Here is a 25,256-nt window from a genome sequence, read left to right as displayed (position 1 = left end):
TTAACATTTATCCTAGAAACCATAATAATTTTTCTTAAGCTGACTCGGAACACATGGACCGGAAGCAGACAGGTAGTGTACACAAACGGTGTCGCCTGTGACATTGATCACTTCCATAGCTGTCCTGGAAAGCGGATAAACGAGTTGGCAGATGTTGAATTAATTTCAGCAAGCATTATCTCGTTCCGCAGTAGGAAACCACCACCACGTGCCCGGAAGATCGTCCCAAAATTACACGCCGCAGCCGCAGCCACAGCAGTGTTGCTTCTCCATAGCTGAATGAGTTTACTATTAGGTCTACTAGCCTATCGGAACCAACTCGACTAGTTCTGTAAGGTCAAAACCGACAACCGTTGCAACCACTACACTGAAACACGCTGCTTGGGCGATTACCATCGGACTTGGAAAGGGCTTCGTAACTATTTCTCCACACTCTTACACACACCTTCCCTATCATTATCGACAGTAAAACAATGTTGTTGATAATTACTGTTTTACTTTTCACGAAGCTTGTTGTAATAGATCATATGCTCAACCTGTTCCGATGGGGCCCTCCGTTTTCTAGGCTCGTTACCACGGTCGCCTATTCCGTTCCGAAGCACCTGAGAGCAGCATTGAGGGTGATAAGATATGGCCTTGAGAGGGCACATTTTTTGCCTGCTCACTTCCACAATGTTCCGGCTCCGTGCACTTTCATGTTGTAACTATCCACTATACAGTAACAACAGCAGCAGTAAAAAATGTGCTATCCATCAGATAAAAAAAATATGCCGGTTACGAGATAATTTGATCAATCAATTATGCGAAATTGATGTGTGCTCACTACTCTCACTCATAATTGTATCATTACTGTCCTCCCCGAAGGCTTCCGTGGATACGCCGAAAAAACAGAACCCGTCTACAACTAGCCTTGGAAGAGACGGCCAGGTTGTATGTCATTTCATTCATAACTTTGCAGCAGCCGTCGCATCATCATCAGACGTTACAGCTGGATCCTCTCTCGACCGACGTCAGTTCCAGTCTGCATCAACGTGTAAGTTCATTGATAAAAGTTTCGTTCACGCCCCTGGAATTGCATAACCGCGCATCTCTTGAGATCAACCAACCAACCAACGGTCGAACCTGTTTCCCGCCTTGGCCCAGTCTCTGCATGCACTGTGTTTTAGGAGGTTGGTTTTATGATCAAATTTCAGGGAAGGATGATATGGATATTCGATGATACTTCATCGAGTATTTTTCTTATTGATTCCTTCTTCTCAGATTTTGAAAGTTTTTATAAGCTGAAGGCAAATCTAAACAAAAGTTAAAGCAAATAAGATACTATAAAGATCAATGAAAATATGTGGAAGAACTTGAAGAAGACAAAAATATTGAATACAAAAACAACATAAAAGAAAACGAAGAGAAGCTGGAAACCGAAAGATAGAAGATAGAAAACAGAATAAAGAAGATAGAAGAATAGAAGACAGCAGATAAAAGATTGAAGAAAGAAGACAAAAGATAAACGAACACATATTCAGGTAGATTAAGTTTTGTTCGTGCTTTCAACTTCTTGAAACACAGTACCGACCTACGCTATCATCAGTTTCATTCAGATGAGGCTAGGCTCCAAAAAAGACCAGTTCACATCACATACGATCCAAACCATCCAGCGCCAGCACCGCCGCCGAACAGAAGGCGCACCGCAAAAAGCATAATTGATCATTTTTGCACTTTATCGTTTGTAATTGTGCGCTTCTTTTGGTGCCTCAGAAGCGAGGTTCCGAAAAGCGTCAGCCAATTGCGTGTGGAGATCAAAAATCGAAAAAAAAAATCCGTGTGGAGCAACAAAAAAGGAAAGAAATTAGATCCATTTAAAGCAGCAGATTGTTTCATTAGCGCTTCAATGGGAAAATCCTCTGCGCCACCGCCGTCCTCCACCGCGCGCTCGCTCGGTCCGCATTGATCGATCGGATCTTTTGTTATTTTCCGACTGGGTGTATGTTTGATTCGAAAAATTTTCATATGCGTCTGCGCTCGCGCTCGTGGTCTATGATTGACTCCGATCGGAGCCCAAATGATTCGCAATTGAATTCAATTACCGGCTGAACTGTTTTTGAGGAATTTTCGCTGATCGTGGGCCAATGGAATCTCTCGCCAAGTTACATGGCGGGCGTTCTTTCATGTGTTCAACGCAGGGGTTTTCCAGTCGTTGCTCCACTTCTTCGTAGAGGAAAACGTTCAAATGATCGTCGATAAGTTGCATTTCATAGTTGTTTTTCCATGAGTAAAAGTTTTAAGATGAACTTGAATTAATGCTGTACCCTTTGTTCTACTTAGACGATGCTACTATTTTCCGCCGTGTTCTATATTGTCAGACTTACCCGGCACATTAGAACATGCTCTACTCATCATATCCTTCCAGCTTTTGGAACTTTCTGGAAGTCAGGTTCGACGTAGAGCTCAGCGAACCTTGGCTTGTAATATTCGCTAAACAATTACAAGGTTGGACTGCAAAACGGTGAGTCGATAAAGTAAGCGTCCAAAATAGCTCTGGTCTTCACAAGTTCCCACCTCATGCTTCCACGGGTCAAGCGATGACAAAGACCGCCAGCTAAGAGTTGTGCACTATTGTCCTTCTGACTTCAGCTAGATTGAGGAGGTACGTCTCGACAGCATCTGTCTCTTCCACCGGAAGCTATACCTAAGGTGACAGTCTTACCACGGTGGATAGGGTACCTTAGGCCACCCAAGCAACACGCAAGTCACAAAGGAGTGTCGACAGCGCAGGAGCCACATGTAATTCATGTAATTCTAACTCAAAGGCAGAATAACTTTAAAATGACTCGTGTCCAACCAAAAATCTCCGCTGTCGACACTCCTTTGTGACTTGTGTGCTGCTTGGACAGCAACCTACTGATCTTGAAACCCAAAAATCGTTACTGAATCCGAAAATGAAAGATTGCGGCAACGACTCTTATCGCGAACAACGGACAAGAATTAAAGTTTGGAATGTATTAACAACTAGTCAAGCTTGTGATCATACGACTGAGCGAAGTCCGTTAGTCGAACTTTGGAGAACACAAGGTCAAATTCTGCTATACTCTGGCCAACGAGGTGAACACGCTCCTCGCCACCGTGGAGTTCGTTTCCTGCTCAGCGCTCACGCCCACGCTGCACTCATGAAGTGGGAACCTATCAATGACATGATATTGTAGCCAAATTCAGTACATGGGTTCGAAACCTTAACATGATCCAGTTTTACGCGCCAACCGATGCTGCCCAGTAGCAAGAAAAAGAGAACTTTTACAGTCAACTGAATCCTGTAGTGGATAAGATTCTAAAAGATGATATCAAGATCAGTACACTTATTTGTTCAACATCACATTTAATACAAGACATAATCAACAATAGTAAATGCTCGGTTTGTGGCTGCCGCTCTCCATCCTCGGTCGCGCCCAATGCTCGCCAGGTCACGCTCCACCTGATCCACAAATCGTGCTCTCTGCGCTCCACGCCTTCTTGTGCCAACCGGATCAGTTGCAAACACCAGCTTTTCAGGATTGTTGTTCGGCATTTTTGTAGCGTGCCCTGCCCACCGTATCCTTCCGGTTTTGATCACCTTCTGGATGCTGGGTTCGCCGTAAAGTGCAGCGAGGTCGTGGTTCATCCTTCTCCGTCACACACCGTTCTCCTCACACCGCCGAAGATCGTCCTAAGAACGCGTCACTCGAAAATTCCGAGTGCTTGCAGGTAGAGATGTGCGCCGCCGCGCCACGCCGGCGCCGCCGCCGATTTTTGGTTCACGCCGCCGCCGCCGATTATTTTTCGGCGCGCCGCCGCTTACGCCGCCGAACTCCAATTTTCTACGCCGATGTCAAAAGCGCATTGAAAAATTATATTATTTCCTGATTCATTTCATTACAATTTTTATGGTCCAAATTTATAACAGGTCTAAAAATTTGGAACGCTAAAAATAGATCAAATTACGCTCAGTTTCACCGGTAGTTGTTTCAAATTCTAAACTTCGAAGTCATTCATTTTGACAGTTCTCTAACTTGTGACAAAAAAGGTGCAATAAAGTAACAAGTAACTTTAGTAGCTTTTATGGTGTGTTGAGCATCGATTCTCTCACATAGCTTTTGGTGTAGTATGTAAGGTGAGTAGATAATACTCCTGGTATCCATGGTTCGAGTCTGGACAAAATCTTTTCCCAACTTTTTTTTATCATTCCTCCTCGTTTATGTTGCATAAGAATTCAGAATCTGCGCTTTTTGGGTTTCAAAGAAGAAGCAATTGTGTTCTGTCGTCCATAATACGGACAGTGAATAAATTGCACTAAGGTTGCTGTTACTGGATTAGCAACAAGTCGTGTTGCTTGGGTCGTATGTCGCATCAACGATGTTTTCAAAGTTAAAAAGTTTGTCCTTTGAGCTAAATCGAGTATACGAAGATATCGGGGGTTCCTGAAGATAACTGATGGATGTAGAAAGAATCTACGGACTCCGAAGAGTGAAAAAAATGCTAGTGATTCTAAAAAACATCTTTTTGTCGTGTTCATCTCCAGAAGAGATAAAATTTCTCCAGCAACTCTTTTGAGGATTCTCCCAGCAGTTTCGCCAAGAATTGCGCTAGGAGTTCCCCCTGTAACTCTAGAAAGTTCTTCTGGAATTCCGAGAGTTTCTTCCGAGACATCCCCTAGGAGTTCCTCCGGGCATTGCTATAGAAGTTTCACTGGGACCTTTTCTAGTACTTCCTCTAGAAATTCCTCTAAAAGTTACTCCGGGTATTCTTTTAGAAGATCCTCCAGCAATTCCTCTAGAAGTTCTTCCTGTGAATTCCTCAAGGAGCACCCCCGGGAAATCCTCCTCGAGTTCATCAACGAGTTCATCCGGAAATTTCTTTACGAATTCCTACGGGAATTCCTTTAAGAGTTCATAGAAATTGCACTGGTAATACCAGAAGTTTGCTCCGATAATTCCCCTAGAAGTTCTTCCGGGAATTCTTCTGAGAGTTCTTCTTGTGATATCTGTAGTAGTTCCTCCTGGAATTCTTCCAAAAGTTTCTTCAAGATTTCTTCCTGAAATTCTTCCAGAGGTTTCTCCGGAATGTTCTAGAAGTTCCTGTGGGAATTTCTCTAGCATTTCATCCAGGAATTCCTCCGTTAATTCCTCCACGAGTTCCCTTGGGGATTCCATACTGATTTTTTTTTCGGGAATTACACAAAGAGTTTCACCGTGACTGTCTCTAGAAGTTCTTCCGGGAATCTGTCTGGGAGTACTTCTGGGAATTCGAACATCTTCGGGAACACCTTTACGAGTTTCATCGGGAAGAAGTTCCCCAGGCAAGTTCACTACGAGTTGCTCTATAAGTTTTATCTAGCAGTTGCACTGGGTATGGCAAAGTTTCCTCCGAGAATTCCTATAAGAATTCCCCGGAAGTTCATCTAGAAGTTCTTCCGGAAATTCCTGTAAAGTTCCTTCAGTTTTTTTTTAGTTTTTATTTTTGTGTATTTTAACTTAGATGCTAACTCTACACTCCTTTAGGAGTTCCTCCGAGAACTCTTCTAAGGAGTTTCTTCAAGATATCTTCCGGGAATACATCCAGGAGTTTCCTCAAACGCTCCTCTGGGAGTTCTTCCAGCAATTTCTTTAAAAGTATCTCGTAGAATTTCTCTAGAAGTTCTTCCGGGAATCCTTTTATGAGTTCATCCGGGAGTTCCTCTACGAGTTCTTCCAGGAACTTCTTCATGAATTTCCTGGGAATTCTTCTAGGAGTTCCATCGAGAATTTCTCTACAACTTCTCTCAGGAATTTATGTGGGAATTCATCCGGGAACCTCCTCTATGAGTTCCTTAGGGAATTTCTTTACGAATTTCTTCGCGAATTCCTCAAGGAATTCTTCCGAGAATTCTTTAAAGAGTTCGTCCGGGAACTCATCCAAGAATACCTCTACTAGTTTTTCTACGAGTTCTTCCTTGAATTACCTTCCGAATTTCCTCGGCAATTTCTCTAGGAGTACCTCTGAAAATTCCTCCGAAAGCTCCTCCGGCAATTTATTTACTAGTTGCTCTAAAACTTTTTCTGAGAATTGCACAAGGAATGACCAGAGTTTCCTCCGAAAATTCCTCTATGAGTTCCTCCGATAATTCCTCGGGAAATTCTTCTAGGTAATTCCTCGGGAAATTCCTTCCGTGAATTCCACTGAAAGTTCCTCCGGCAATTTCTCTAAGAGTTCTTCTACAATTTGTTTCCGGAATTCTTCCAGGAGTTTAACCAAACGTTCCATTAGGATGTTTTTTGGAAATTCGTTTGGGAGTTCATCCGGGAATTCCTCTAAATGTACCTATGGAAAAGCCTGTACCAAAGCCTGTAGTTCTTCCGGGAATTTTTTTAAAAGTTTATGCGGAAAATCCTCTAGAAGTTCCACCGGGAATTCCTTTAGAATTTCTTCCGGGAATTCTTTAGGAGGCCATTCTGGATTATTTTTTGCGCAGCTGATAGATGATTCACCATAACAATTATTTCAAAAAATTAAAAAAAAAAATGTGAAAATAAAAAATATATTGCTAAACCGTAACTATAAACATGTCATTGCATCTTCAATATGATGAGTTACTAAAAAATAAAACACTGATATTGATTAACGGAATTAACAAAAAAATAAAGACTATGGCCACGCCGTTTCACGCCGCCGCCGCCGCCGCCGAAAATGCATTCGGCGTCACGCCGATCACGCCGCCGCCGCCGGCCAAAATAATGCAAAACGCCGCCGCCGACCGATTTCAAATCGGCGCACACCTCTATTCACAAGCTCTGTGATGCTTTACCGTTTGCCCCTGCGCGCACTCCCTCGGACTCGGGGACTCCAACGCAGACAGGCAGCCTCTTTAATTACCAACCTCCCGTTTTAGTGGTAGCAGCAGCAGCAGCAGCGGCGGCGGTGGCAGCTTGTTGCCAAAAATGCGAGCATGTGCGCTCTGCACCGCGAATGGCTGCAGCCAGCCAGCAGCGATTCGGAAACTGGTCTAGGTAGGAGAGGAATCTAGTCATTTCGGTTTTAATGCGTTTTCTGCTTTCGAGATGTGGTCCTTTCGGGCGGTGGCAGCCAGTGCTCTCGGTGATCGCGCGACAGTTTGTTTGAATAATTTATTAACCCGGTCATTAAAGTTAGTGTGCATTTTTGGCAATTTCATCCAACTATGATATTTCGAATCTAGCGCTGGCTGGGGTGAGCGTTGTTATCGCCTCAACGAGACACCCGGAGGGGCATGGTTCCTTTCACTTGACTCTGCCGGCGGCATGCCATGGACCCCAGTCCGGCCAGTTGGTTGTTTGATCACCTTCTGGATTTTGTTGCAACCAAATTTGATTTTCGCGGCAGCTGATTCAGTTATAACGACCGCGATAGCATTTCTTACGGTTTTGCATAATGCCATTTATGCTAATCAAATTGTCGTCCTGCTGATTTGCGGTCTTCGATGGTATGCACCCTGATTTTCTTGAGTGAAATGTTTTGATTTGATAGCCTGGTCACTGGTGATTTAAAGCTACAAGTTCAATTTGTATTTCAATGAATAGCTTGCTTCTCATCTTAATGCTCTATGAGCAGCACTTTCACAGTTATTAACTGAGAGCTTCCTCTGCCACTGACAATTTTGCATGTGTATATCGTGTGGCTGGCACGAAGATACGCTATGCACAAGGCAGCCAAGGAAATTTTCATTACGATAGTTCCTGGACCGACAGGGAATAAAACTCGTCACCCTCTGTATGATCATGCTGAATATCCACGGCTTTACAGCTGTACTTACTAAATTTCAGTCCTGAGCACCCATGATGGTGCAGAGGGCCGAATTGAAATTCGTCAAACTTCCGTCGACTTACTTGATTTCGTTGTTGAGGCTGCACCGTCATGAACCTCTGCCTCTGTTGCGATGTTCTGCTGGGTTCCAATCTAACGCTTGCTTGCATATTCCGTTTCTGCCTCTGCGTATAGTGTGGCCAACCCACCTCCATTTCCGTTCCCGAATTTCTGCCGTTATCGGATTTTGGTGACATCGACGATGGAGTTCCACGTTGGAGACCCAATTGCGGGGCCACCATGCACGAATTATATACTGCAGGCATCTATTGGTGAAGACCAGCAGCCGTTGAGTGTTCTCCGCTGATACACACCAGGTTACACGAGCACAGATTTCACGTTCGAGTTGAAAATTTGAATTTTGGTGTGTCGATTAATCTGGTTATTTTCCATACATTTCTTAAACACGCAAAGGCATTCCTCGCTTTCTTGTTCCGTACACCTATGTCGATCTTGGTGCCACCTTCATCAGCCGCCATTTGGCTACAAAGATATTGGAAGCTTTCAACATTCTCCACTGATTGCCCAGCTACCGTAAAGCTGGAAGGATTGATCATCGAGCTTGCTCTGCATATCAGAGTGCCGTTGAGCTAGGAGAGCAACGTCAACAGCCAGTTCGAAGTCATTTAGGTGCTCCAAGGTAATGGGCTGCCACAGCAATCCACGATTTGGTTCACGGTCAATCGCACCTACCAGGATCTCGTCGATTACGATGAGGAACAGTCGTGGTGGTGATAGTATGCATCCTTGCATCACTTCAGCAACGATCCAGATGGAGTCAGATAAGACACCGTTGTGCAGTACTCTGCACGAAAATGCTTCAATGAGGTCGATGATTTTCTCAGAGAGACCCTTGCGCCTGAGGGCTCCCCATATGTTTTCGTGATTGAGACCGCTGAAAGCTTTTTCGAAATCAATGAACACCAGGTAGAGAGATTCTTGGAGTTCAATGATTTGCGCCAGGATAATACGGTGCGTGACAATATGATCCACACAGGATCGTCCGGCACGGCAATCTTCTCCTGTATCCGGTTAAGGATCACTTCACAGAGAACTTTGAGAACGATGCACAGTAACATGATTTCCTGCCAGTTATCGCATACAATAAGGCTCACATTTTTGGGTACATTTACTAAGATGCCTTGCTTCCTGTCGGCCGGAAATATCGCGGTTTCTCATACGTTGCAAAATAATTGATGCAGTAGTTGTGCGGATATTACGGGGTCAGCTTTGAGTATCTCAACTGATATGCGATCGACCCCTGGGGAGCTGTTCGATTTCATGCAACGGATGGCTGTTTCTATCTCCTGCACTGATGGAGCTTCGGTGTTGACACAGGTAATGCGTCGAACCCTTGGCGAATCATGCTAAGGTGTTGGTGGTATGGCGACACTTGAAAATGGTTTCCCAAGTGCTCGAACCAGCGTTTCAACTGATCAGCCGGGTCGGTCAATAGCTGTCCAGACGTGTCTTTAACGGGCATCGTAGCATTCATCTTAGTCCCACTAAGGCGACGTGAGACATCGTAGAGGACACAAATGTCGCCTTCACCTTCGTCGGCTAAGGAGTCCGCCCACGCTCTTTCGTCCCGCCTACATGAGAGCTTCACTTCCTTCTGGAGAGCCGAAGGACTACGGTTTTGGCTCCTCGTGTTTTCGCTCGCCCTATCGCGGCTTTGACGTTCCTTCACTCCTCTATCTTCCTCCTGGTGTCATCTGTGATCCACTGCTTTCTCTGGGTGCGTAGCTTACCAAAATTATTCTCACTGGTGGCGATGAAGGCGTTCTTGATGGCACTCGATTGATCTTCTACAATATCCGCAGCATGGTTCTCCAGCTACTCGACGAAGGACCTTTTCACCGCAGCGACTTCCAGTCGGCGTGTGTTGTAGCGGCCGGCGATTTTCTCCTCCTGTCGATGGATCCTCGCAATACGCAGCTGGATGTCGCCAATTAGGTGGTGATGATCGGATGCAATGTCGGTGTTACGTTTGTTCCACACCTCAAGAAGGCTCTGTCGGGAAACCTATGTCACGTTGTGCATTGGTCGATGGGGAAAGAGCGATCCCCCAATCATCTTGCCATTGTTACCACAAAAATCTGCAAACAGCTCACCGTTCACGCTCATTCTTCGAGACCAAACTGTGGTTACAGGGAAAATTATATCTTCTTTATATCTTCGAGTTATTGAAAGAGTTTATGCTTACCTTACTTACCGGTCAGGCTAAGGCCGGGGTGGCCTCTGCTGTACATAGTAGCCGCCTCTATTCCACTCGGTCCATGGCTGTATGTCTCCAGTTCCGCACTCTGCGTAGGGTCCGCAGATCGTCCTCCACTTGGTCGACCCACCTAGCTCGCTGCGCTCCACGTCTTCTTGTACCGGTCGGATGACTCACGAGAACCATTTTAGTCGGGTTGCTATCCGACATCCTGATGACGTGACCCGCCCATCGTAGCCTCCCGATTTTCGCGGTATGGACGATGGTTGGTTCTCCCAGCAGCTGATGCAGCTCGTGGTTCATTCGCCTTCTCCAAGTCCCGTCTTCCATCTGCACTCCGCCGTAGATGGTACGCAACACCTTCCGTTCGAAAACTCCAAGGGCGCGTTGGTCCTCTGCACGTAGGAACCATGTTTCGTGCCCATAGAGGACCACCGGTCTAATCAGCGTTTTGTAGATGGTTAATTTCGTTTTACGGCGAACTTTTTTCGATCGTAGAGTTCTGCGGAGTCCAAAGTAGGCACGATTTCCTGCCACAATGCGCCTCTGAATTTCTCTGCTGGTGTCGTTGTCGTCGGTCACCAGTGAGCCCAAGTACACGAATTCTTCAACCGCCTCGATTTCATCACCGTCGATATGAATTCGGGGTGGCGGGCGCGGTAATTCCTCTCTGGAGCCCTTTGCCATCATGTACTTTGTCTTCGACACATTAATGACTAATCCGATTCGCCTGGCTTCACTCTTTAGTCGGATGTACGTTTCCGCCATGGTCTCAAATTTACGAGCAATAATATCAATATCATCGGCGAAACCAAGCAGCTGAACGGACTTCGTGAAAATCGTCCCACTCGTGTTTATCCCCGCTCTTCTTATTACACCCTCCAAAGCAATGTTGAATAGCAAGCACGAAAGACCATCACCTTGCCGTAGCCCTCTGCGAGATTCGAAGGGACTCGAGAGTGTCCCTGATACTCGAACTACGCACATCACTCGATCCATCGTCGCCTTGATCAACCGTATCAGTTTATCCGGGAATCCGTATTCGTGCATAATCTGCCATAGCTGTTCTCGATCGATTGTATCATACGCCGATTTGAAATCGATGAGCAAGTGATGTGTGGGCACGTTGTATTCGCGGCATTTCTGCAACACCTGGCGGATGGTGAACATCTGGTCCGTTGTAGCGCGTTCACCCATGAATCCAGCCTGATATTGCCCCACGAACTCTCTTGCAATCGGTGATAGACGGCGGCATAAAATTTGAGAGAGTATCTTGTGGGCAGCGCTCAGTAATGTGATCGCGCGGTAGTTCCCGCAATCCAACTTGCAACAACATGTCGCCATTTTTGTAGATGGGACACACGATACCTTCCATCCATTCCTCCGGTAATACTTCCTCCTCCCAAATCTTGGTAATGACCCAGTGTCGTGCTCTCACCAGTGCTTCTCCACCGTATTTTAGGAGCTCGCTTGGTAGTTGATCTGCTCCAGCGGCTTTGTTGTTTTTCAACCGGCCAACCTCCTCCTCAATCTCTTGAAGGTCAGGGGCCGGGAGTCTTTCGTCCTGTGCACATACTCCAAGATCTGTTACCACGCCACCTTCGGTACTTGCAACATCGCCATTGAGGTGCTCATCGTAATGCTGCCGCCACCTCTCGACCACCTCACGCTCGATCGTGAGAATTTTCCCGTGATTATCTCGGCACATGTCGGCTTGTGGCACAAAGCCTCTGCGCGAGCGGTTCAGCTTCTCGTAGAACTTTCGTGTGTCCTTAGCGCGGTACAGCTCTTCTATCGCTTCGCGATCTCGTTCTTCCTACTGGCGCTTCTTTAATCCGGAAGACTGAGTTCTGCCTGTTCCGCGCCTGTCTGTAACTTGCCTCATTCGCTCTCGTACGGTATTGCAGCATTCTCGCCCATGCTGCATTCTTCTCGTTTTTCAACTGTTCACATTCGCCGTCGTACCAGTCGTTTCTGTGATTCGGAGTCGTGAAGCCTAGTACTGTAGCCGAGGTACTACCTATGGCGGATCGGATGTCCCTCCAGCCGTCTTCAAGTGTAGCTGCCAAGCTTCTCTTCCGTTGTTAGGGCCACTGCTAACTGCTGCGCGTAGTCTTGAGCCATTCTACGTTACGAAGTTGCTCGATGTTGAGCCGCGGCGTTCGACTTCGACCCGTGGTGATAACTGTCGAAGGTTTTGAGTGCATGCATACAGCGACTAAGTAGTGATCCGAATCTATATTCGCACTGCGATATGTGCGGACATTGGTTATATCCGAGAAGAATTTACCGTCGATTAGAACGTGGTCGATTTGGTTTTCTGTTTGATGGTCGGGTGATCTCCAGGTGGCTTTCTGGATATCTTTGCGGGGGAAGAAGGTGCTTCGGACTACCATACCACGGGAGGCAAAGTTTACGCATCGCTGGCCGTTATCATTCGATACGGCGTGCAGGCTGTTTCGCCCGATTACCGGTCTGTACATTTCCTCCCTTCCTACCTGCGCGTTCATGTCGCCGACAACGATTTTCACGTCACGCGGAGAGCAACCATCGTATGTTTGCTCTAGCTGCGCATAGAACGCTTCTTTCTCGTCATCGGGTCTCCCTTCGTGTGGGCAGTGGACATTGATGATGCTGTAGTTGAAGAAACGGCCCTTAACTCTCAACATGCACATCCTTGTGTTGATCGGCTGCCACCCGATCACACGTTGTCGCATCTTGCCCAACACTATAAATCCTGTTCCCAGTTCATTGGTGGTGCCACAGCTTTGGTAGAAGGTAGCCGCACGATGCCCGCTTTTCCACACTTTCTGTCCAGTCCAACAAAGTTCCTGCAACGCCACGATGTCGAAGCTGCGGGGATGTAGTTCGTCGTAAATTATCCTGTCACATCCTGCGAAACCTAGTGACTTGCAATTCCATGTTCCAAGTTTCCAATGGTAGTCCTTATTTCGTCGCGTGGGTCTTTTCCGATAGTATCGAGTCGTATTTTCTCCTATGTTATTCGCAATGGGGATTTTTACGGGTGGCTTATTGGGCCTACGCCAACACTCCTGTCTCGCCGGAGGGCCATCGTGCCAGTTCTGTTTAACGTCCCAACCAACACTGGTACGACCACGTTGATGGGGCTACCACCTTGGATCTAGCTGGGCGTGGTGCAGCGTTTCTTGCTCAGCCGCAGGATGCCAGAACAGATGCTGTTTGAGCCGCACCTCCTTGGTGATCAGACGCTCGGATAGTACCTCCTCAATCTACACACTTAGGGGATTCTGGGGTAATACGCACCACTTAAGGAAGATGCGTCAAAATGCATATAAAAAGGCAATAATTTATTGGTTTAATGCATGCATTCATTGCATATACGTTCATTCTAAGAGAAACCAAACAAAATTTCAGCCTTAATACAGTTCAGCTCTTGAAAATAACGTTTTTTGTAAAGACTAACATTACGGCTTCGTATGTTTATGCGGGGCAGTATGCACCCTTGCTCGGGGTAAAATGCACTACAACAATGGGGCAGGATGCACTCAAACAAAGGGGCAAGACGCACCACAACATTGAGGCAAGATGCACCGTCGAGTTTAGAAATCTTTTTACTTCTTAGACAAAATGCATGTTTTATAAGGTTTTAAGACAAACAATAGCTCAATTTTGTTTGCGATTACTTACAGAGCACTCATAGATATTGTTACAGCTTGTTTTCTATAGGTGCGTTTTGCCCCAACCAATGGAGTGCATAGGGTAGGACGGGGCAAGATGGCCACCCGGGGCAAGATGAGCACCCCTCCGTTTTACTACTTTTATGATGAATTTTGCCCAAACAACTTCATAATCCGTTAGAATAATGTTCATCCTGTTTGTAAACCTGATAAAAGGTGCTTCATAATGGACGAATTTAAAAATATCGTCAAATTAGTCAATAGCATGGATTTTTAGCATTTTCTTATAAGAAATCATCAGAATAAAATAAGGTTTTTATGTCAGAATCAAATTTTTACCATAATTCTGGTTATCAGCCAACATTACTAGCTTACTGCAAAGCATTTTAATTTACATTAGAAAATATTTTCTAAAAACAAACATTAAAATTTATTCAATTTTAGTTATTAACCTATAATGGGGTTAAGATGAGCACTCATTATTCCCCATCAGGGGAATATAGAAAATATTTTGAAATTATTGTAATTCACTCAATAGTGGCGGACATAGGTTTCCGTAACCTCTGCAACTATTTGATTGCGTGAATTCCTGAAAATAAGCAACATAATAATCGTTTATTGTTTTTCGGGTCATTTTGTATAAAGTATTATAAAATCGCATTTTTTTTTCAATAACCGAAAAAAAAGATCATTTTAGAACGTGATACCATAGCTATAAACAAGGTTCATTATATCAATCACTGTATGGTCAATTTATTGTTAAAATATTGTGATTTTAATGAAGTGCTCTTCCTGCCCCGTAGTGGTGCTCGTCTTGCCCCGTAGCATGTTCGAACTGATCATAAAACATCTTTTTTGTTTAGTCAAATAAATCATACTTATTGTGAATTTTGAACCCTCCCATGTTTATGGGTGATAGAAAACATGATATAGTAAAGAACTACTGAGAGGTACTTTGAAAAATTGTGTTAACTTACAATAAACTCAACGTGATCCTTAGGGTGCTCATCTTGCCCCGCCCTACCCTATTGCCCCAATCAATAGCAAAAAATAAAATAGTTTAAAACATATAATTTACGTAGATTACTGTTTAAGTTATTTTTCCTCTGCTTAGCATTGCCCTCAATGAACTGAATAAACACAACAGCATTAGATGTTTGGTCGGTTTTCACTATCAAATCATTCGACAAACGATCGGGAAAATTACATCAGAATCGTGCTTTTCAATTTTGTTCATTTTTCTCACTAATTACGTAACGCAGATATGTAAAATTTTCCAGATGCTCATTTATTAAGACGTTCTATTAGACTGATAAGGTTTCAAAGCTCTAAAACCGATAATCCCTGAAAAACAAAGGGGGTGCGTTTTGCCTCGACAGTGCGTATTACCCCAGATGCCCCTAGTTGAGCTCGGCGAATTTTCATTCTTTTGCCGAGATACGCACAGCCGAGTGCTCGGCAACCTAAGTTTAACTGAAATATCGGCAAAAAATCAATTTTATTCATAGCAGCACCAATGGGTGCCGCTGGCATCAAACTTTAAACGTCAAGTGTTTAGCCGAGATTCAGCTAATGAACTTTAACCGAGATTTGCACAGCCGATCTTTGCATTCTGTTTTAAGTGTGTAGCTGAAGTCAGAAGGACAACAGTGCCCAGGCTGCACTACCAGCTAAGCACACAACTTTTAGCTGGCGGTCTTTGTCATCGCTTGATCCGTGGAAGCTTGTGAGGACCAGAGCAATGTTGGACGCTCTCCTTATCGACTCACCGTTTTGCAGCCCACTCCACCCAAGTAACAATTTTGATTTTATCGAAGTTTTTTTAGCGATTCTAAAACCCTAACTAAAAAGTCATTGATGCCGACTTGAAAGTCCTTTCGAGCTCTTATATCCCATGTAACTTTTTGATGTCCAATTGGTCTTGTACAGGTTTTCAGAACCGTCATAAAACCTAATAAAACCATCTTCTGACTTACTTTCTTGGTTTAATCATCGCATGACTTTATGATCAGTGAATTTGATTGGCTTTTCTCGTTGAACTTCTGTGATTTGTTAAATGTTGTTCGGCTTTGCTTTCGGTTCTATCGATCGGTGACATTTGTTCAGAGATTCATATCGAGCGAACTTTCGTTGATGGATTACGACTGTTCTTGGTGTATTCTTTGGAGAAATTTCTTGGCTTTTCAGTCCGATTGTGAGATCAAAACACCTTATGTTCTCTTACTCCTCCAGGGTAATTCAACCATCTTAAACTATCTTGAATCACCCTGGAACCCTCCTTCCTCCCAAAACACCCCAGAAACCCCCAGTTTCCTCCCCCTTATAGGCCCCCATGAAAGCCCAGGAAACCATAATCTCAAACTTTCAGGAGCAAAACCTATTCTCGAGAACCAAGGTTCCACATTCCTGCTAATGTAATTCCTGTAAAGAACTCCCTCTCTTATGCTCTGTTTTAATCCACACCCATTTTTTATGCACTGCACCCCCAGCCCATGGTATAAGAAGAGGTTCCAGTTTCAGTTCACACTCGAATAACATTACGAAGATTCATATTTAAGCAAAACTCTTAAACTTGCAAGTATCTTAACCATTCACTTAGTTTATGGAAAAGATGATACATCCGCTTATTTAAAATTAAGAATTCCAATCAAATCGAATTGAATTAATCCAACCTTTTGTGCTGCCAGTGTGTGCACTTATTTTTTATGAAAACTAAATGCAGAATAATTGCTCCACACCGACAAACCATCTGTAGACTAAGCAACAATTAATCATCCATTGTGAAATCCCGCCGTGCAAAATTGCTTGCACATTGCAGCACATATGCAACTTCATCATTCCCCGAAATGGTTTTAGCCATGAACTTGAAACAGCAAAACTGCAGCCATAAAGATGTTCGAGCAAGCAATTACAGTCGCAAGCGTAGGTATTGCGCGCAAACCCCAAAATTTTATTCCCACCTTTGGGTTTCCGCGCCGAAGACCCAGCGCCAGATTCGGCGACAAAGAGAGCTGACAGCAGTCGCCGGGCAGTTGGCAATCCTGATATTTGACGGCGGTCACCCGTTAGTCATGGGAGTGGATTGTTGTCACGCAAATAGAGCTTTTCGCTGAAAATGCATGTGTATTGAGGTCTTGTTGACAGATTTTCTGCTGTGTTAGTGTGAAATTCAGTGATTTCCTGTATCGCGTAAGCCTTCGCTGGAAGGAAAAGTCATGTTGCTCAGCGAAGCAAGGAAAATTTTCAGTGAAAAAAGCAATACCTAACCGACGACGCGACGCGGCGATGATGAAGTTCACTGCATTCAGTATCGAAAAATTCGATCACTAGTGAAGCCACAAAACGCAGTTCAAACTACTATAGGTGGTATATCGATCAACCGTCGTCGTCGTTCAGCAATCGGAAATCTCTCTCGTGCATCGGCTCGATCGCTCTGCTCTGGCGGGTCTTCCTCTAGAGCATTATTTTTCAGCGTGTCGGTAATCACACAGCTTAACTAACGAAAACTGTTGCTGCTCGTCGATGACCAACCATCATCGCCACCAGCAGCCTGGGCCAATTGTTGTGCTTAGACAACCCCAGCACAGCAGAAGAAGGTCACAGTCGATTTTTGTCCTTTTACGGTGGACGTGACTTGCAGGTCGTCATCGTCGGCGGAGGTAACCGGAGATGAAGGTATGGATCGGCAGACTGACCGACGATGATGCTGCCAGTAGTGATGGTGATGATGATGATGGTTCACAACCAAACAGTGGTTCTAATTGTTGGAAAAGGTGGTCAAACTCATTAGGTCATGCTGTTTTGCTGAGGAAACCTTCCAATAAGTTACTTAAATCAATTTGAACAAAGAATCGAGAGTCTCAGAACATTACTCCAAAAAGAATCTCTGTGTCCAGATAAGTCCAACGGATTCCTATTTGATCCAAACTCGGTATCTAACCCAAACTCCATGGTTTTGGTGAATTAGCTGTGCATTTCCCGTCTGAGCTACATAACTCACTGTGCAAGAGCATACGACTAGATGAACACGCCAAGCGTCTACCACCACCCGGTGAATGATGATAATTTTTGGCGGCAAATTATTTTTCGGTGGTTGATAGATGCATGCAACATTTTACGCAGGAGACCCTGCCTGCGTTGCATGGGGTCTATGGTGTGGCTAGGGGAGGGTGCAAGAGAGGGTGATTAAGCTTTTTGGTAACAAAACGATCAACCACCAAACGAGCCCCAACAAAGGGGACTCATTATGGCCATTTCTCATTAGGTGGCAACAGGTTGGTGATTGTGTTCGTGCTTCGCTATGCTTTGCTGGGTGCTGCTGCTGTTGTATTTATGTGGCTTCCTTGTCAAGTTGCTTTGTAAACGATGAAAGAGTATATCGGAGGTAAGGCTCGGCAAGAAGGTCAGAGCTGACAATAGGCTGCTTGATCGGTGTTTAGGGTAATTGAAGCGTTGTGAAATTTGCGGCTCGTTTGTTTGATTTTGGAAGGATACCAACCAAAATCACGCTTATGTTTCGAATGCCAATTTGAGCCACATCGATAAAAGTACGATTGAAATAGAGAATACTGAACAAATATACAAGGAATAAAAAGACCTTCCATGACCGCACATATTCCCCAATTTCTTATTTTTTTTTACGCCAAGCGGTGCACTGGCTTCAGACAATATAATAATATCCTCGGGTTTTCAATAGGCATTTTCTGTTAAAAAAATCAGCTGATTTGACTGAAAGATAACTGAAAAATTATACGATAGGATATAGGATATAGGATTTCTAACTGTACGAAGCATAAAGACGGGTTCTGTTCCAGTTTTCAACACGACCGTTGTCCAGGCCACGACGACAAGATTATCATGAGACCTAAACGGTCGGCCTCGGGTGAGCGAGAAAACCAACCAGACCAACCAGCAGACGGAAGTTGACTTGGTAGCATGCTGGCGCTTGGCCAGCTTCCCGAGTGGTCCTTACCACTCCCTTTGTCCTCGGAAGGCTAGCAGGGTCAACATTATGCCTGCTTCCAAGTGCACAGCAAGCATCAAAAAGTGAAACCGCGTGCACGGCGATTTGGCCTTCTCGTAAGTAAGGCCCTATCAGCTAGCACGCCGAAGAAAATGCAGACATGGACCCTCCACCTGCCCCGACCTTGTCGAGGACCCCTTTCCAACCACGGGCTCGGGTCCAACTCAGCAGACCGACACCATGACAGCAACGCCACCAGGATGTACTCCCCTCGATCACTTTATCGCTGTTAGGGTCGATTTCGATCGCAAGGCACCGGTATGACCTACGAAGCCGACTCCGAATCCTGGACCACCTTTTGTATAGCGTCTGAACAAGCCATCCTCCGAGTCCACGCGCCGCCACTTCTGTAGCTCCAAGACGATGTGAGTGATAGCCGTTGAAACGGCATTCCAGCCGAACTTACTCTACACATCTTCTGGACAAGATTGTACACGGTTTATAAGGGAAAATACAAGAAATGAAAAAACTCAAGCTCCTGTATACTTTTTGAGTTTCACTTTGATCCCATATCAACTGTGCAAAATTTCAGATCGATCAGAAAAACTATATTTTAGTGCCCGCCATTCTTAGTTTTTCATACTCCCTTAGATCCCTTAAAATAAGTCGACGAATGATTTCTGTTGAAAACTTCACTAGGAACCGATGCGACGTTTGTGGAAAAAGTTATTAAGCCTCACCCGATCGATGAAATGACGAGATTTTATTATTTATTGTTACTCCTTACATGTTCAACAGCATTTGCCATTCGATTTTCAGTCAATAACTTTTTCCACATACATTAGATCGCTTTGCGGTCTTCGGAGGGTTGGTTCCTCGTAGAATTTCCATCATAAATCATTCATCGATTCATTTTTAGGGGTTAAGGGGCAACCTGTGGCGGTTTTTCTTTGAAAAAGTGTTTTTCCCCATACTGAATCGTATGAAAACTTAAAATGGCTGGCGCTAAAATATAGTTTCTCCGATCGATCTGAAATTTTGCACAAGTGATATGAGACCAAAATGGAACTCAAAAAGTGTACAGGAGTAAAATGTATTTTTGTGTGCCACACTAGTAGATACTGTCGGAAGCAACCATGGCGTTAAAGGATCTGTGTCAGGTGGAATGTTACTTCCCCATGGCGCCTATTAATCCAACTATCTACCCTCGGTATGGGGTGCACCTTCCTTTAGTGGAACTGTCACACGCGCGCAGTCATTTGGTCATGGAGGCCATCCTGGCAGCCCTGCGTATGCCTCTTGAGTCGCGTTTCGAAGCACTCCATGTCCTCACTGATAAGGATGCCGATAGACACCATACCAGTAATGACGCAGAGTGTAACCGTTCGCCGAATTAGCTTGAATAAAAAATCAGTTCGTGTCGAGCATCCGAAGCAATCGGATATTCAATCAGCTTCTCTCAGTGCCAAAGTTTATTCGACTTGTTCAATCCGCAGCGGTGCTACGCCAATGTGATTTATTAAAGGTGTGGAGGAAGTCCGCGCTTGATTGTGTTAGTGAGCCTGAAAATGTAAACACAATTTGAGGGGAGGGTGGTGACGTCATACGGTTTCATCAACCGATAGTAAGCAATATGGTTTACAACGAAAGTTTCGCATCTATGCACTTCTATTGTTTTTTGTTTCCAATTAATTCAAAATTTAATTAATCATAAAAAGTACCAACACAAAAAGAGCAAATTCAGTCCAGTTCAAGAATGAGTATCTTCGTTATTTGTTCAGAAAGTAAGCAAGGGTCACGCCATTCAGAGCACTCCCCATTTGCTAGCATTATGCGGCATCGTCTTCGAACCACAACCATTAGGGTTCAGTTTTTCCAGTAATATGTCGAACTTATTTGAAGGTCCCTTATACTATCCGGCTCTCAATTTCGTCCTTATCCTAAAAAATAAAACCTATTAAAATTCAATAAATAAAACCAAGAATAAAACATCAAAAACTACCTGTAACATCGTCATCCACTGCAGTGAAAATTTCCTTGTTTATTAGGCTTGGATAACAATGCCTTGGTTACCCATAGAAACTGCGGCGGAGTTTGTAATGTACAGCACGCTAAAAACCGTTGTCGGAAAGGTGTGTTCTTGCGTACCAAAATGACTCTCCAAAATTAAAACTAAAATAGGTTTCTGTAATCCGGAATGACACTAATGTCTTTCTTAGAATGATTTTTACTTAAATATTTATTGAAGGGAAGGAATAAAAAGTTTATCGCGGACTGTCAATAGAATATTAATATGGTTTACACTTTTGCAGCTCATGCAATAGATTTGGTGTTACATGGTTAGCGTGTAAGAAAATTCAATAACAACTTGTATGACGTCAGGTGTTGTCAATCTCGAAGGGGAAATTGGGGGTTGCTATGTTACAATAAATAATGTGCACTAATACATTCAAAGCCGTGTGTAATACGTAAAACGATCTCTTCACCTTACCTTTACCACATTGGTGCTACGCCACCCGGACCTAGTGCTACGCCCTCGGGCAAACCAAGTTCCGCGAGTAGTGTAACGTCACGTGTTACAGCGTAGTTTGGTTACGCAGCAGTGCTCAGCTGATACCAGGGTATCAGGAATAGAAAGGTGCCGTTCTAGTCATATCCAGAACCGTGCGCCTCTATTACCCCGTATATTAGTGCGCAGAGTCATAGAAACTTGCAACGCGTTAGATAACGAACCCTGTGACGAATCTGTGATAGTGATAAAAAGAGAAACAAAGTGCAACGTAGTTACGCATAGTTTAACTAGTGATCCCCTCCCCGCTTCCCCTCCACCACAACTGGGGTAGATAGAAGGTGACTGCTATCAACTTCTGCGGTTAAATAGGCGATAACATAAGTTTCGTGCGCATGGGCCACCAAGCCCGATTTCAACTTCTCATGGCCTCTTTTAGCGGAGGCGACCCCGGTGGGTCATATGGTAGAAGTTTTCCCAGCTACATGAACCCAAGGAACGAATTTGGAGCTCTAAACCATGCTGCTGCTTACAGGCAAGGAAGGACGTAACCTGCCGATCGAACCCTTCATTATCGGGAAGAGTATCGAAGACGCCGTCTGACCAATCGAACATGCAAAAAGTGAAATGAAGGGAAGTCGTTACGTTCTGCAAACAAGAAAGGCCGCCCAAGTGGAAAAACTGCTAAAATTGACGACATTGTTCGATGGTACCGAAATAGAGATAAAGTTGCACCCAAAACTGAATATCAGCCGTTGTGTGTTATCAACTTTCGATCTGATTATGAAGAGCGAAGAATACATCGTAGCAGAACTTGAACATCAAGGAGTGATCGCAGTGAGGAGAATCAAGAAAAGCAACAAGGAAAACACCCCAGCAATCGTACAAAAATTGACTACAATCTTTCTTACGCCGAGGCCCGTAGCAGAGTCGAGTCTGGAAACGGGAGCTACGCACGAGCCGCAGCCCAACCCAGACTTGATCAAATTAGTTTTGTTTCCCTTTCCGCCCAAGTACAAGGGCAGCGAACCCAAATTGAGCAACTTCAACAGGAATTGAAACGAAAAGAAGCCATAGAAGACAGCCATAGAAGACAATCGATAAACTTCTGGAAACCATCCGAGAAAAAGATACGAAGATCGCAAAGTTAGAAGCCCAGGTAGAAAACATGAAGAAGTTTTTCGATAATACAAACAACAAACAAAACGAGTCAGCAAATAGTGAATCAGAAGTTGAAGGAACAACTAAGCAGAAATCGAAAAGGACAACGCATCCACAACAACAACATACAGGAATGTCACCTCCCTCCAAAAAAACGTCAACTAACACGAGAAGCCCGTACATGACCAGACGAACGACAATCCAATCTTCCCATGAAGCAGTTGGTACAGCAGAACCAGAGAAGGAGCATGCTATTCGATTTCGCAATCCACCCCCAGGTGGATCCAAACACTAAATCGAAATCCACGTCATTATATTCGCCTAATACCTTCACCAACACCACACCCCATTACAACAACATCAACGCCCGGTTTGAGGAGTGGGAAAGTGTAGTACCACCCTCACTTCCAATAGAAGCTCAGCAGGTTGGGGAAACTGTCTGGGACGTCCTACCCCAACCCGTTGATGGCGTACCCTCCTCTGTGGCCGGTGAGCCGCCCAAACGACAAAATCTTGAAACAATATGCACTGAAAATCGCTCTCCCCTCCCAAATTTAATACTAACAATCAACTCAAACAAATCCCCAGCCAGCTCAAATCCTATCACTTGTATATACTTATCGCCAGCCGTTGAACAAATCTCTTCTGCTACCAACACGATTTCGTCTGTCGAGCCGATACAAGCGACTGTCTCCAGCAAAGAAACGCCCGCTGTAATGGAATGCTCTGCACCACTATCCTCAAATCACTGCCAAATGTTGTCAAAATGCACAAACCTCAATCCGGAAGCTGCGCCTTTCCACCCTGGTCGTTTAGACGTTGCTGCCATCCCAGATACCGGTTTGGGGTTCGAAAACCCCGGGCATATCTCCGCACCAGCCCTGACCCTAGATGCCCACATTCTTACGGCGGCAGCTGGTGCGGGGAACTTGTCCTTTTCTCAGGCAAGTACATACTCCAATCCGTCAGAAGAGCATACTTCTCCTGCCACATTCATTTGCAGAACACCAGACAGCACCATCCCTGGACAATTCAGACGCAGGTTCCTCGTTCAACGTGCCGATCCATGAGTCATTCGCAATCCAGTGGAATGTGCGAAGTGTGTGGAAAAACTACAACGAGTTCCGAAAAATGGTGGACGAAGCACTTCCAATAAACATTTGTCTTCAGGAAATGATGACGAGCAGTACCGATAACCTCCTCAAAAGCAACTACGAATGGATCACATGCAGCCGTTCTGAAAGTTTTGGGAAAAGGAATCGCCGGCCTCGGAATTCGCAAGGACATTCCGTTCCATGTCATCCAACACAATACTGGTCTACACGCTTGTGTCGTCCGTATTGGAAGGCCGTGGAAGAACATTAAAACAAATTCACTTCAAAAACACTAATTTTCTGAACTACATTTCTAAAAACTAAGGGTATGCGGTATACCGAAAAGTTTCGCCAAATACACCTCGAAATGAAACTCCGCGGAATTCCACGGAATTCAATTAGGCGGAATTTTCGATTTTGAATTTCGTTTCGTCAAATTCTAAAAATTTCGCCTTCAAAAATATATTTTGACGAAATTAAACGGAACTCCGCGGAATGTCTAATATATTTCAAAAACAAGATCAAAGTGTAAAATCCATATAATTTATCGGAGATCTTGCTAATCTCAAGTTACTGAAAAGTCTTGTTTATTATCAAAAAAAAAAAAACTCGAATATACCTTTTATCTTAGATCTTTTTCAATAGGTATGCTTTCAACGCACATTTTGTAAGTTTTTGGGAGTGCTGACCTTAGGTCCTCAGGAGTGGGATGACCTTAGATCCTCGGAGAGAAGGGCATGCACATTACCCACAACACCATGCTTCACATGTAGAATCTTGAGTCCAGATTTATCTGGGCTAATATCTAGAGACGATTGTGTTTATATATTACGAATTTCAAGATTTCGGATGCTTTCATGCTTGATGAGCACCGCATACAGCTCGTAAGCATTTTTTTTTCAATTTTAATGCGAGTTTTACTATATATTTTCTGATAAATTCAATCATCTATCAATTTCTTTGAAGGTTTTAGATTCCAGACTTTCTCCAAAAGTTACGCTATTCAGCAGAGCTTGATTGGTAAACATCTAGTTTAATGTTTAATATCATATGCTTCAGGATTCTCATAAACAATCGGCATTGGAGCATCTTATGCAACTTTTAATTATCAATAGCACTGCAGTCTTGGCGAATTGAAGCGAAAGTTTTAGATTTCTCCCAACGTTTCGACTCGCATTAGAGTCTTCTTCAGGAGATAATTCTGGCTATTCGTTTTTCGTTTGCGGTCACATACACAGATCGAAAAAAGAGTGTAACATTCTGTGACAAATGATGCACATAATTGGAGCGTGGGATATCATAGAAGTTTACATGACATATCATGTAAATTTCATGAAATATCATGTACACTTCCATTATATGTCATGTAATTCAGCATGACTCTGAGAGTTTACATGACATATAACACAAATTTACATGATATATCATGTAAACCATCAGAACAATAAGTTTACATGACTAAAATGAAGTTTACATGACGTGTAAATCTCATTATTTTTATCTGTGTAGAACTGTCGTTGTCTGAGCTATTGAATATTGGATATTGAGAAAAACCGCTACGTTTAACTTAGTATCAAGTTAAACGTAGCGATTTTTCTCAATTTAACTTAATGAACATTTTATTTCTTTGCACTACACATCTGGTAGAGGTACCGGTTGGTTTGAAGATGGAGCCTCATTCGTAGTTCGAGCATCTAAGAGCATCATCGCAGTGTAGTAGATATTGGCTGGGTATAGGTTTCCATGCAATGCATTGGTGTGATCTTATTAAGTCATTGGAGCAATCTTATGAGATTATTGGTGTAATTGT

The sequence above is a fragment of the Aedes albopictus genome, chromosome 3, assembly GCF_035046485.1.
Source record: "Aedes albopictus strain Foshan chromosome 3, AalbF5, whole genome shotgun sequence".
NCBI classification, from domain to species: Eukaryota; Metazoa; Arthropoda; class Insecta; order Diptera; family Culicidae; genus Aedes; species Aedes albopictus.
The sequence above is the reverse complement of the archived record's forward strand: the minus strand, read 5'-3'. Positions refer to the sequence as shown.